At 41.3% G+C, this 11,810-nt stretch overlaps 1 pseudogene; it reads left to right on the top strand.

The window, feature by feature from the left end:
* The first annotated feature begins 1,156 nt into the window (after positions 1-1,156).
* On the top strand, positions 1,157-1,256 carry LOC127133748 (uncharacterized; annotated as a pseudogene).
* The last annotated feature ends 10,554 nt before the right edge of the window (positions 1,257-11,810 follow it).

The following is an 11,810-nucleotide window of genomic DNA, read 5'->3' as shown; positions in this document are numbered from 1 at the left end:
AAGTTTCCTTTTATTAGAAAGAATTTCTTTTAAGAATTTAGCATATGAGGGCATCTGCGTAATAGCTTCGGTAAACGGAATTGTAACGTTTAATTGTTTAAGGAGATCGACAAATTTTCTAAATTGGCCTACATCTTTGGTTTTAACAAGCCTTTGAGGGTAAGGTATAGGTGGTTTGTAAGGTGGTGGAGGTACATAAGGTTCCTTCTTTTCTAGGGTATCCTTATTACTCTCTTCCTTTTCCTTAGGTTCACTTTCCTCAGTAGATTTCTTAGGGTTTTGGTTTTCTATCCTTGGATCAGACGGTCCTTCCACTTCCGTTCCACTTCTTAATATAATTGCATGAGCTTGGCTTCTCGGATTAGGTTGGGGCTGTCCAGGGAATGTACCAGTTGGTGCAGCAGTAGGTGCTTGTTGTTGAGCTACTTGAGATATTTGTGTTTCTAACATTTTGTTATGGGTAGCCAAGGCATCTACTTTGCTTGCTAGTTGTTTAAGTTGTTCGCCAGTGTGTATGTTCTGGTTTAAGAAATCTTTATTGGTTTGTTGTTGGGAAGCTATAAAGTTTTCCATCATGATTTCCAAGTTGGATTTTCTAGGGGTATTATTGTTAGGATTCGGTTTCTGATATCCCGGAGGTACAGATGGGGTTTGATTCGGAGATTGTCCAGGTGCGTATAAAGCATTATTACTCTTATATGAAAAGTTTGGATGGTTCTTCCAATTTGGGTTATAGGTATTCGAATAGAGGCTTCCTTGAGCATAGTTTACTTGCTCTGTTTGGATTCCAGTCAAGAGTTGACATTCCGCAGGAGTGTGGCCTTGGATTCCACAGACCTCGCAATTCTGAGTTATAGCAACCACGGCGGTTGGAGGTGATACGTTTAAACTTTCAATCTTCTGGACCAAAGCATCCACTTTTGCATTAACGTGATCAAGATTACTTATCTCGTACATGCCAGTTTTCGGTTGAGGTTTTTCCACTGTTGTTCGTTCGGTTCCCCACTGATAGTGGTTTTGGGCCATGCTCTCGATAAGCTGGTAAGCATCAGCATAAGGTTTGTTCATTAGTGCACCACCTGCAGCGGCGTCTATTGTTAACCTTGTATTGTATAAGAGACCATTATAAAATGTGTGAATTACTAACCAGTCTTCCAAACCATGGTGTGGGCAAAGTCTCATCATGTCTTTGTATCTTTCCCATGCTTCGAAAAGAGACTCGTTGTCTTTCTGTTTAAATCCGTTTATCTGGGCTCTTAACATAGCTGTTTTGCTTGGTGGAAAATATCGGGCAAGAAAAAACTTTCTTCAACTCGTTCCATGTGGTGACTGAGTTGGAAGGGAGAGATTGAAGCCATCTTCTAGCGCTATCTCTTAATGAGAAAGGAAAAAGACGAAGTCGAATTGCCTCTGAAGTGACACCATTAGCTTTAACAATATCAGCGTATTGAACAAATACGGATAAATGAAGGTTTGGATCTTCGGTAAGATTTCCAGAGAATTGGTTCTGTTGCACAGCCTGCAACAACGAAGGTTTAAGTTCAAAGTTGTTTGCTTCGATTGCGGGCGGAGCAATACTTGAATGTGGTTCATCTTGCGATGGAGCGGCGTAATCTCTAAGAGCACGAGCTGGTTCTGCCATCTCGGTTAAAGAAGGAAAAATGTTTTTGATATCAGGAAGGTTTATAGGAGGGAGATTGTTTTCAGCACGATATTCCCGAATTCGTCGTAAGACTCGGAGATATAGTTCGATATCGTTGATTCGTAAATAGAGCGGTTCGCCTTGAGAGCGAGTGCGTGGCATACAAATCAACGAAAGAAAGAATAGAAGGAAAAAGAAACCTAGTCTCTACAGCGTAACGGAAGAGTTACGATATCGATTGAATAAAAGTCCCCGGCAACGGCGCCAAAAACTTGATCGCTCGACTGTGTGAGTCGAGAATGGGATACAAACTGCAAGTGCACAGTTCTATCGCGTAGTTTTAAAAGATATCGATCCCACAGGGACTTATGAATCGATATACCGTTATCTAAGGTTACTTCGTAAAGCTAAGGTGAATAATAGTTGATTGTTTGGGGAAGGAAGCTAAAAACTAAACTAATATCTAGATTAAATATTAATAAAACGGATATCGGTATGTAGTTCGTCAAAACTAGGGAATCAATTCCTTGTCGGTCTCTCGGTCTTAAAATAAATCGTTTCGATTAACTTTATTGGTTAAAGGTTTTATCTCAAACTCTCGCTCTGTTGAAGAAACCATGATCTTATATTAATGTAGCTGTCACTTATAATTAAGTCAAAAATCATATTTTGAAAACAATAAAGTTGCAGAAACTCTTTTTAAGAAAATACTGACCGTTTTAAACACCCTTATCTCAAACTCTCGCTCTGTTGACTTAGGTTATACAATTAAATCTAAATGCTTAACTCTCGTCCTCACATTCAATCTTTAAAAATACTTTTTGGAAAAAAGTCAGAATTTAATTAATTCTAAAACTTGCTCTCGCCCTGAGATAGACTTAATGACTAACTTACACTGTCCAGTTAAAACCTCAAACTCTCGCTCTGTTGGTTTCAACTTCTTTATGTCTTTTACTTTTGTAAAAAATCTTGTTATTAAACCTGTAAGTTAAGACCATAAAAAGTTTGATTCTAATTTTAAGTTTGAATAGACCGACTTAGTCTTGATCCCTTTTTCTGCTTACTTTACATACCGATACCTAGGCGAATTAGCCAGACATGCTAACTAAATAATAATTATTATCATGCATACACAGACTCATTTCAGGCAGGCAATGTAAATAAACAATAGAATAAAACATTAAAAATTAAATAACGATTAAAGAACCTGAATGCGTAATACAATGGTCTTGAACACTCCTCCACAAGCCGGTAGGATTTGTTCTTCGATTCTTCAATTAAACAGTAAATTAAATCAAGGAAATAAAAAAAACTCGAATATAACGTAAGGTTAAATCCGGTATAAAGTTGCACAGTAGTTTCCGGTGTAGAAACTACTACGCGAAAAATATCTAAAAGCTAAAAACGGGGAAGATAAATTGCAAGGGAAAAAGAAAATAAAACTTGCAAAAGAAATAAATAAAATAAACAATATTAATTCTGCTGGAAAAAGAAAACTAAGCAAAAGCTTGAACAGAAAATCGGCAGAGCTTCGGTGTGTCTAAACGGCAAAAAGAGGAGAGCCAACGAGAGGGATTAGGGTAGCTATTTATAGAAGTGCTACTAACTGCCTTTTTCTTCTTTTCCACGAGTCTTCAGCGTGCTAAATTCACGGCTTGGGAATAGGACACGAAGTCCTCAACGTTACTTCCCTTCTTCTGAGAGCGTAACTTGCGCCAAAAAGCTAGTGGACTGGTGTGACGCTCGTCACACCATGTGTGACGTCCGTCACAAGGCTACTTCGCGTGACGCTCGTCACGCGTCCTGTGACGTCCGTCACAGGCACAGCGTTGGTGACTTGTGCACTTTGGGCTGGGCTTTGGCCTTTGGTTCCTTTTCTCTCCTTTTTGTTCCTTTTTACACCTCCTTTTCTTCCCTTTTTCACTTTTGCTTCAAAATGGGTACCTGATATAAATAGAAGAGGAATACTGCATAATATCTGATAAAGTGAGATAAACTAGCGTAAATGATAATATAATTTAATTGAATTAAGTCTTAAAAAGCGATATAATTTCGTGTTATCAGGTTGCGAGATGGTAAATAATTTTGACTGATTTTGATATTCAGTACACCTCTTAGAAGACAATAAAGGGGAGTGTGTTGTCTGATTACCTCGCCCAGCAACCCATTGAGGATTATCAACCGATGAAGTTTGAGTTCCCTGATGAGGACATCATGGTTCTCAAATCGAAAGATTGTGAGGAACCAATCCTAGAGGAGGGGTCTGGCCCTGAATCCAAACGGATTCCGATGTTTGATGGGGTCGTTAACGTGAATGGAAGCAGAGTTGGTGTTGCTTTGGTTACGCCAAAGGGATCCCACGTTCCTTTTGCTGCCCGACTAGCATTTGAATGCAACAACAATGGTGGCTGAGTACGAAGCTTGTACCCTGGGTACCGAACCTCGACGCGTACATTTACTGGGGCAACGGTTTTCCCACTTGCGTATGGGATAGAAGTTGTGTTACCAGTTGAGGTCCAGATTCCGTCAGTGAGAAGTCCTGATGGGTGAGAAATTGGAAAAGGTTGAGTGGGTAAGTACTCGGTATGAAGCTTCGAGCCTAGTTGAGGAAAAGAGGCTGGTAACCGTCATGGGGCAGTTGTACCAGCAACGAACGTGCTTTTGACCGAGAGGTGCGACCTCATGGGTATCATGTGAGAGATGTGGTGTTGAAAAGGATCCTTCCTCCTCAGAACGATTGTAGGGGCAAATGGACACACAGTTATGAAATCCGTGGTCAAGAAGGTTTTCTCTGGCAGAGCCTTGTTGTTGACGACCATGGATGGCGAGCTTTTCCATCCCCTGTGAATGAGGACACAGTTAAAAAATACTTCGTATAATTGACCCGCTGGACGAAAAGAATAAAATAGTCCAGGCAAAAAAGGGCATCCCGGCGAACCAAAAAAAAAAGAGAAAAAGGTTCGGGCAAAAATTAGGGATAAAATGAAAAAACTGTACATCCGGCAAGTCGAAAACCCCACAAGGGCGGCTTGGGCAAAAAAGGGTATCCTGGTGGACTGAAAACCCGGAAGGGCGGTCCAGGAAAAAGAGGGATTAAAACGAACAACTGCGTCCAGCATGATCGTTTGTACTTTGGTTAAGACACCATGGATAATCTCCGGCAAAGATCGATCGAAAGCGTCTGGTTCAGAAGGCAGAAAGCACAGAGAGTCTTGAGGACATATGGGGTGTAACCGAGTTGGAACTCGATGAGATCACGGTTTCACATTGCCATTAGGGTAGATTTTTCTTTTGTGCGCAATTACCTCTTTTCAGGGATTTCTTCATGTGATGCTCAGTCACGAGCCACCTTTTTCAATCAATAAAATGCATGTTCAGTCAAATAATTTTGTTTTTGTTTTCATTACCGCGTTGATTGCAAAAACATCTGTTTATCTTGATAAAGAATCTTTGCATTTTGAGACATAGAGATCCCTTCCAATGCATGTTCATAAGATTGAAAATCTGAAATCTTATTCGGAAGGTTGAGTGACCTAGGTGTTGAAATCTTGGCACGCCTGGGGCACGTTTTTATCTAACGATCTTTTTTGCAGGTGCTGTTAGATAATTTCACTCACTTGCAGGTTGTGATGTGGAGTGTTTTGACAAGAGATCCCCGCAGAGCCCAATCAGGGGCAATGGATAGAATAACGGCGAAAAGACGGCGAAAGGATTGCGACGATCCTAGAGGGTAATCAAGAAGACTCTTCAAAGTCTGAAGACTAGAGAGCTGGCCCGGATCTGAGGAGATCGATCGTCTCGAGGTAGAGAAAAGCCGAGAATACAAGGCGATGAATCAGAAGAGCAGATGAGTCTGGGAGCTCTCAAAAGTGGAAAGTTGACACTGTGGTTGGATGGTGAATGCCAGTGGTCGACGAATCGACGGGTGTTCCGTGTCAAATAGGTCGTATCTCCCCAGCGGGTTGAGAGTATAATCCCCGAGCGGTTTGAGAGTGTTATCTCGCCAGCGGATTCGAGAGCGGTGTTTCCTTGGCAATCAGGCCTGAGATTGGTTATCTTCCCCAGCAGGGTTGAGAATGTAATCCCCAGCAGGGTTGAGAAGAGTATTTCCCCAGCAAGTCTGAGGATTGTTAGTGTCCCCAGCGAGCCTGAAGGTTGCCATATCCCCACCAGAGGTATCAGTGGGTAGATGGTTCCTCAGCAGCCAGGTCTGGAGTGTTGTAATCCCTAGCAGGGTTGAGAGGGTTATTTCTCCAGCAGGTCCGGAGTTTGCTGTAATCCCTAGCAGGGTTGAGAATGTTTTTCCCTAGAAAGTCTGAAAGTTGTTATTCCTCCCAGCAGAGGTGTCTGTGGTTTGAGTTTGTTCCCCCAGCCAGGTCTGAAGTTTGCTATTCCCCCCAGCGGAGGTGGGTGTTGGTTGTATTCCCCAGCGAAGTCTCCAAGCGGATCGAGTTCGGTGAAGGTCGTCACCAGCGAGGATCATCCTTTCCCCAGCAGCAGTGCTATTCCCCAGCAGGGTGGAAAGGGGAGTGACATCAAGCTCCTCAGCCGAGTTCATCAAGCTCTCCAGTAGAGTCCCTGGAGGGGGATATGTTTTTATGCATTCATCATTTAGAAAAGCATAGCATATTGCATCATTAATTGCGTAGCATTTCCATTGTTATGGAGCATTACGCTGAAAAAAAAACTCATGCATCAGCATTGCAGACATAAACTAGCCCGAAGCCATAGTTACCGTTCGAGGATTGGTTGAGATGGTTGGTGAAGATGTTGCTCTGAAGAGCTTAGCATCGCGACGTTGGGTCATCTGGGTCGATTTTAGAATTGGTTTCCCCAGCATAGTTGAGAGGTGGTGTTTTCCCAACAAGTGACTCCCTAGTTGAGTTGGTTTCTCTGCCGTTTCGAGAATGACAGATCAGCGAGCATCCCCAGCAGTGCTATTCCCCACAGAGTTGGGAGATTGGATCAGAATCGTGTGTTCAGCAAAGTGGTCATTTGCTTTCCCAGCAGGAGTTTTCCTCCTTTTGCATCTTGCAGGCTTGGACCATTTCCCCAGCAGAGGCGGATCATTTTTCAACAATTCGTATGGCACATTTGCAACGGTTGCTCTTGGCAGCATTCAGGATCGACCATCCCCAGAGAGGTTTATTTCCTCACCCTTCAGTAAAAGGAAAGCTTGACTTCCCCAGCGTAGTCCCTGGAAAGTGTCTGGCCTTGTCTTGACATATGTAGATGTCATCCGTACGATACCAGTAGGTGTCGTGTTGATCCCCGTGTGGGTCTCCTTTCTCTTTAGTGTCGGTAAACATCATCTTTCGATGTCGGTAAACGTCGAGTTTTTTCCCATTCATTCGTTGATGTCTGGTTGAGTATCTTTTTCCAGTCATCGGTAAATGTCTGGTCGTTCTTCTTTGGTGTCGGTAAACATCATCTTTCAATGTCGGTAAACGTCGAGTTTTTTCCCATTCGTCCGTTGACGTCTGGTTGTGTATCTTTTTTCCAGTCATCGGTAAATGTCTGGTCGTTCTTCTTTGGTGTCGGTAAACATCATCTTTCGATGTCTGTAACATCGAGTTTTTTCCCATTCGTCCGTTGACGTCTGGTTGTGTATCTTTTTTCCAGTCATCGGTAAATGTCTGGTCGTTCTTCTTTGGTGTCGGTAAACATCCTCTTTCGATGTCCGTAACATTGAGTTTTTTCCCATTCGTCCGTTGACGTCTGGTTGTGTATCTTTTTTCCAGTCATCGGTAAATGTTTGGTCGTTCTTCTTTGGTGTCGGTAAACAGCATCTTTCGATGTCCGTAACATCGAGTTTTTTCCCATTCGTCCGTTGACGTCTGGTTGTGTATCTTTTTCCCCAGTCATCGGTCAATGTCTGGTCATGTATCCTTTCTTTGATAAAAATCAAAATCCCCAATAGAGTCGTCGGTAAACGTCTTGTCTGGTTCCAGCTGTAAAGCTTTGTTCCTCCCCAGTCGAAGCCGCCATCGGTAAATGGCCCCGCTTTCCTTGATATCAGTGTATATCAAGTCGACTGTTTTCAAGCCGCCATCGGTAAATGGCCTCGCTTTCCTTGATATCAGTGTATATCAAGTCGACTGTTCCACAAGCCGCCATCGGTAAATGGCCCCGCTTTCCTTGATATCAGTGTATATCAAGTCGACTGTTTTCAAGCCGCCATCGGTAAATGGCCTCGCTTTCCTTGATATTAGTGTATATCAAGTCGACTGTTCCACAAGCCGCCATCGGTAAATGGCCACGCTTTCCTTGATATCAGTGTATATCAAGTCGACTGTTTTCAAGCCGCCATCGGTAAATGGCCTCGCTTTCCTTGATATCAGTGTATATCAAGTCGACTGTTCCACAAGCCGCCATCGGTAAATGGCCCCGCTTTCCTTGATATCAGTGTATATCAAGTCGACTGTTTTCAAGCCGCCATCGGTAAATGGCCTCGCTTTCCTTGATATCAGTGTATATCAAGTCGACTGTTCCACAAGCCGCCATCGGTAAATGGCCCCGCTTTCCTTGATATCAGTGTATATCAAGTCGACTGTTTTCAAGCCGCCATCGGTAAATGGCCTCGCTTTCCTTGATATCAGTGTATATCAAGTCGACTGTTCCACAAGCCGCCATCGGTAAATGGCCCCGCTTTCCTTGATATCAGTGTATATCAAGTCGACTGTTTTCAAGCCGCCATCGGTAAATGGCCTCGCTTACCTTGATATCAGTGTATATCAAGTCGAATGTTCCACAAGCCGCCATCGGTAAATGGCCTCGCTTTCCTTGATATCAGTGTATATCAAGTCGACTGTTTCAAGCCGCCATCGGTAAATGGCCCCGCTTTCCTTGATATCAGTGTATATTAAGTCGACTGTTTTCAAGCCGCCATCGGTAAATGGCCCCGCTTTCCTTGATATCAGTGTATATCAAGTCGACTGTTCTACCAGCCGCCATTGGTAAATGGCCCCGCTTTCCTTGATATCAGTGTATATCAAGTCGACTGTTCGATAAGCCGCCATCGGTAAATGGCCTCGCTTTCCTTGATATCAGTGTATATCAAGTCGACTGTTTCAAGCCGCCATCGGTAAATGGCCCCGCTTTCCTTGATATCAGTGTATATCAAGTCGACTGTTTCTTTGATCATCCCCCGTAGAGTGCAAATTCTACGGTTCTTTGGTATTCAATCCCTGTGTACCTTGAAGGTCCGACAGCCGTTGCTCTCCTCCGTTTAGGTTCCCAGTTGATTGAATAGGGGCAGCTGTAGCACCTCAAATTTGCACCCCCCATTCATGCATTCATTTCATTTTTAGGTCATTAACATTTCATTGACATTACATTAACATTGCATATTGCATTGCATCCTGGCAACTAGAATTGGCATCAGGAGAATCATCAGTGCAAGAGACCAAGCATTTCCTTGAGATGAAGGACACATGAGTATTCTAGAGAGCTTATATGAATCAAGGTTCATTTTGAAGCCATTGTACCAAGTGCTAGAGGCTCAAAAGTCCATAGTGCAGTTTCAAGTCATCTGGGGCCCATGAAAGTCAACTGACAGTCAGCTGAGGGCTAGGAGGTGGAGAAATGGTCTGAGACACTTCATTCATGTCCCAAAGAGGCTTATTCATCATGGCAAACATCTACCTTGAAGATTTTGAAGTCAGATCAAAAGTTTCCCAAAATGGAAAGTGACCTGTAATTTCAAGTTTCCAAAAATGGCAAGTTTTTGGACCACTTTCAACTTGACTTTCCAACATCAAAGAAGCTTCAAATGAAATTTTTTCCAACATGAAAGTTGAAGATCTTTCTCTCCCATTTCCAAAAAGTCAAAGATCATGAGCATCTGATGAATGGTTGAGAAGTTATGAGCAAATGATCACCAAGTGTGCGTGAAACTTCCAAATGCCATAACTTTGGATCCAAAACTCCAAATTGAGTGCCTCTTTTTGCATAATGCATGTCATGACCTATGTTTTCCAAAACCCTCATTGCATTGCATGAAATTTATTCACATGATCATTTGGCAATGCATGTGATTTTTGGAGGGAAAATCATTAATTTGAAATTGGTGGATGCTACAAGTTTTTTAACCATTCCATCATGTTCATAAGCTCATTTTAAGTTTAATTGGACCATGCATGCTACTGTTCACGTTCATATTTGCCATGCATAGGGTGAATTTTCCAATTGTGCATAACACCTCATTTTTCATTAAAATTTCATTAGCCATGACTAATTACCATTAGCAGCATAATTAACATAGCATATAAAAGCTTAATTGTAACTGTTTTGCTCATTCTAACAAGTTCTAGATCTAGGTTTTCACTTCCCTCCAAAATTTTCTCTCATCTCAAATTCAAAAATTCTTCACATAACACCTTGATTTTATTGGATAATCATGATCATTAAGCTCCATTGAGTATGAATCAAGTGCTGGATTGAGGAATTTCATCAAGAATCAAGCAAGTTGAATGCATGAAGATGAACATGGAATTTGAAGATTAAGCTAGATCCAAGCCTTTCCAAGAGTTGATTCGTGCTTCATACTTCATAACAAGGTTGATAGAGCTGATTTGGACATTGCTAGGCCTTTGAATCCACTGCTGCCATTGATTGTTCTTCAAGAGGTCAGGAATTCGCATCTCTTAATTCTTTGTTTCATTGCCATAGTCTTGTAGTGCGTGTTCTCCTGATCATTCTGATATAAAGATCTTGAAAAATGGTGCAATATTCATGGAGATATGTTAGTTTAAAGTTTGATGCAAAAATATGTTTTCAATCGATTTGCATGATTCATTGAGATTTAGATCAAATAAGTGATAGATCCTTGTTCCTCATATGATGAGCTTTCGTTTGATATGAAATTTGCATGGATCTGGAAAAAAAATTGATGATGATTACTGTAGCACCACCGTCTTCATGAAGAAGACGGTGGAAACCACCGTGTCAACCACCGCTTAGGGTTTGCTCTGGTTCAGGCTTTAAATGTTACTGTTAGCGCGCTGGTCACGTTTGCTTCGTGTGTTCGATTCCAGTCATGAGCGCTTCCTCTTTTTTTCCACTTATTTCCTCATTAGCCAAATACGGTCGTTTTGAGAGGCTCTCCTTGAGCCTCATGACCTCTGTTCGAATCTGCCTGATGCTGTTTACCAATTCCACGTTCTTTTCATAATATTTTCATGTTTTCATATTTTTATTTCATTTCTTTCATGTTAATTACGAAAATCCTAAAAAATAGGAAACAAAGCCAATTAATTCCAAAAAAATTTCTACATGATCCTTGAAGTGTCTACTATTTTATGATGTGATTTTCTGATTTTTATCATTTCTGGATTTTTGGAATGAGACTGATTGCTTGAACATGATGCATTTGGGATATGTTTTGCCATTTGTCTTGTAAAATGCTCATACTTTCTCCAAATGATTTGAAATTTAATATGCTGATTTTATACATGTTACATGATTTTTCAGGCTTGATTGTGCATTTTTAGCATTTGTCATTTCTGTTTTAGGCACATGTATGTTAGGTGTGACAATGTGTGTCACACATTTTATTGTTGATCTTGTTCATTTTCTTATACAAGTCAATTGAGCTCTGTTGATCCTAATTTTTGGCATGATGATTGTTTTTAACATGTTGATTGCTCATAAAAAATTTCATGATTGTTTGAGTCATTTCTATTTTAATATGGAATTTTGATTCTTGATGACCAAATGTATGCTTTGAAATTGCCTTTGCCATATCTTGCTCATGTGATGATTTTGCTTAATGCTTTAGACTTGGTCCTTTTTAGGACATGTTCTCACTTGATTAAAGATGCTTCATGTTGAGTATTGGTTGCTGTTTTGACTTTTTACTTTGCCTTTGACCCTAGCCTTGGTGCTAGTGGTTTGTACTCACTTTTTAAGCTTTGTATTTCAGGTTCAAGCTTCTAGTCCTAATGATTGATGTAATCTCACTTCATGAGATGCAAATTACTTTGTGCACTAATCCTTTGTGTTGTAGGTTCATGGAGTGTGGTGGAATCACTTGAATTCTTAAGTCATAAAGCTTGACTTGTATGCATATTGAGTTGTAACACTGTTGACTGTTGGTTGTTTGTCTGAATACTATACTGATTGTTTGGTTGTTTACACAGGTACTTTAGTAGCTTTAACTCATTGCTTG

The sequence above is a fragment of the Lathyrus oleraceus genome, chromosome 3, assembly GCF_024323335.1.
Source record: "Lathyrus oleraceus cultivar Zhongwan6 chromosome 3, CAAS_Psat_ZW6_1.0, whole genome shotgun sequence".
Taxonomy (NCBI): Eukaryota; Viridiplantae; Streptophyta; class Magnoliopsida; order Fabales; family Fabaceae; genus Lathyrus; species Lathyrus oleraceus.
Note: the sequence above shows the minus strand (reverse complement) of the source record. Positions and strands in the feature narration are given on the sequence as shown.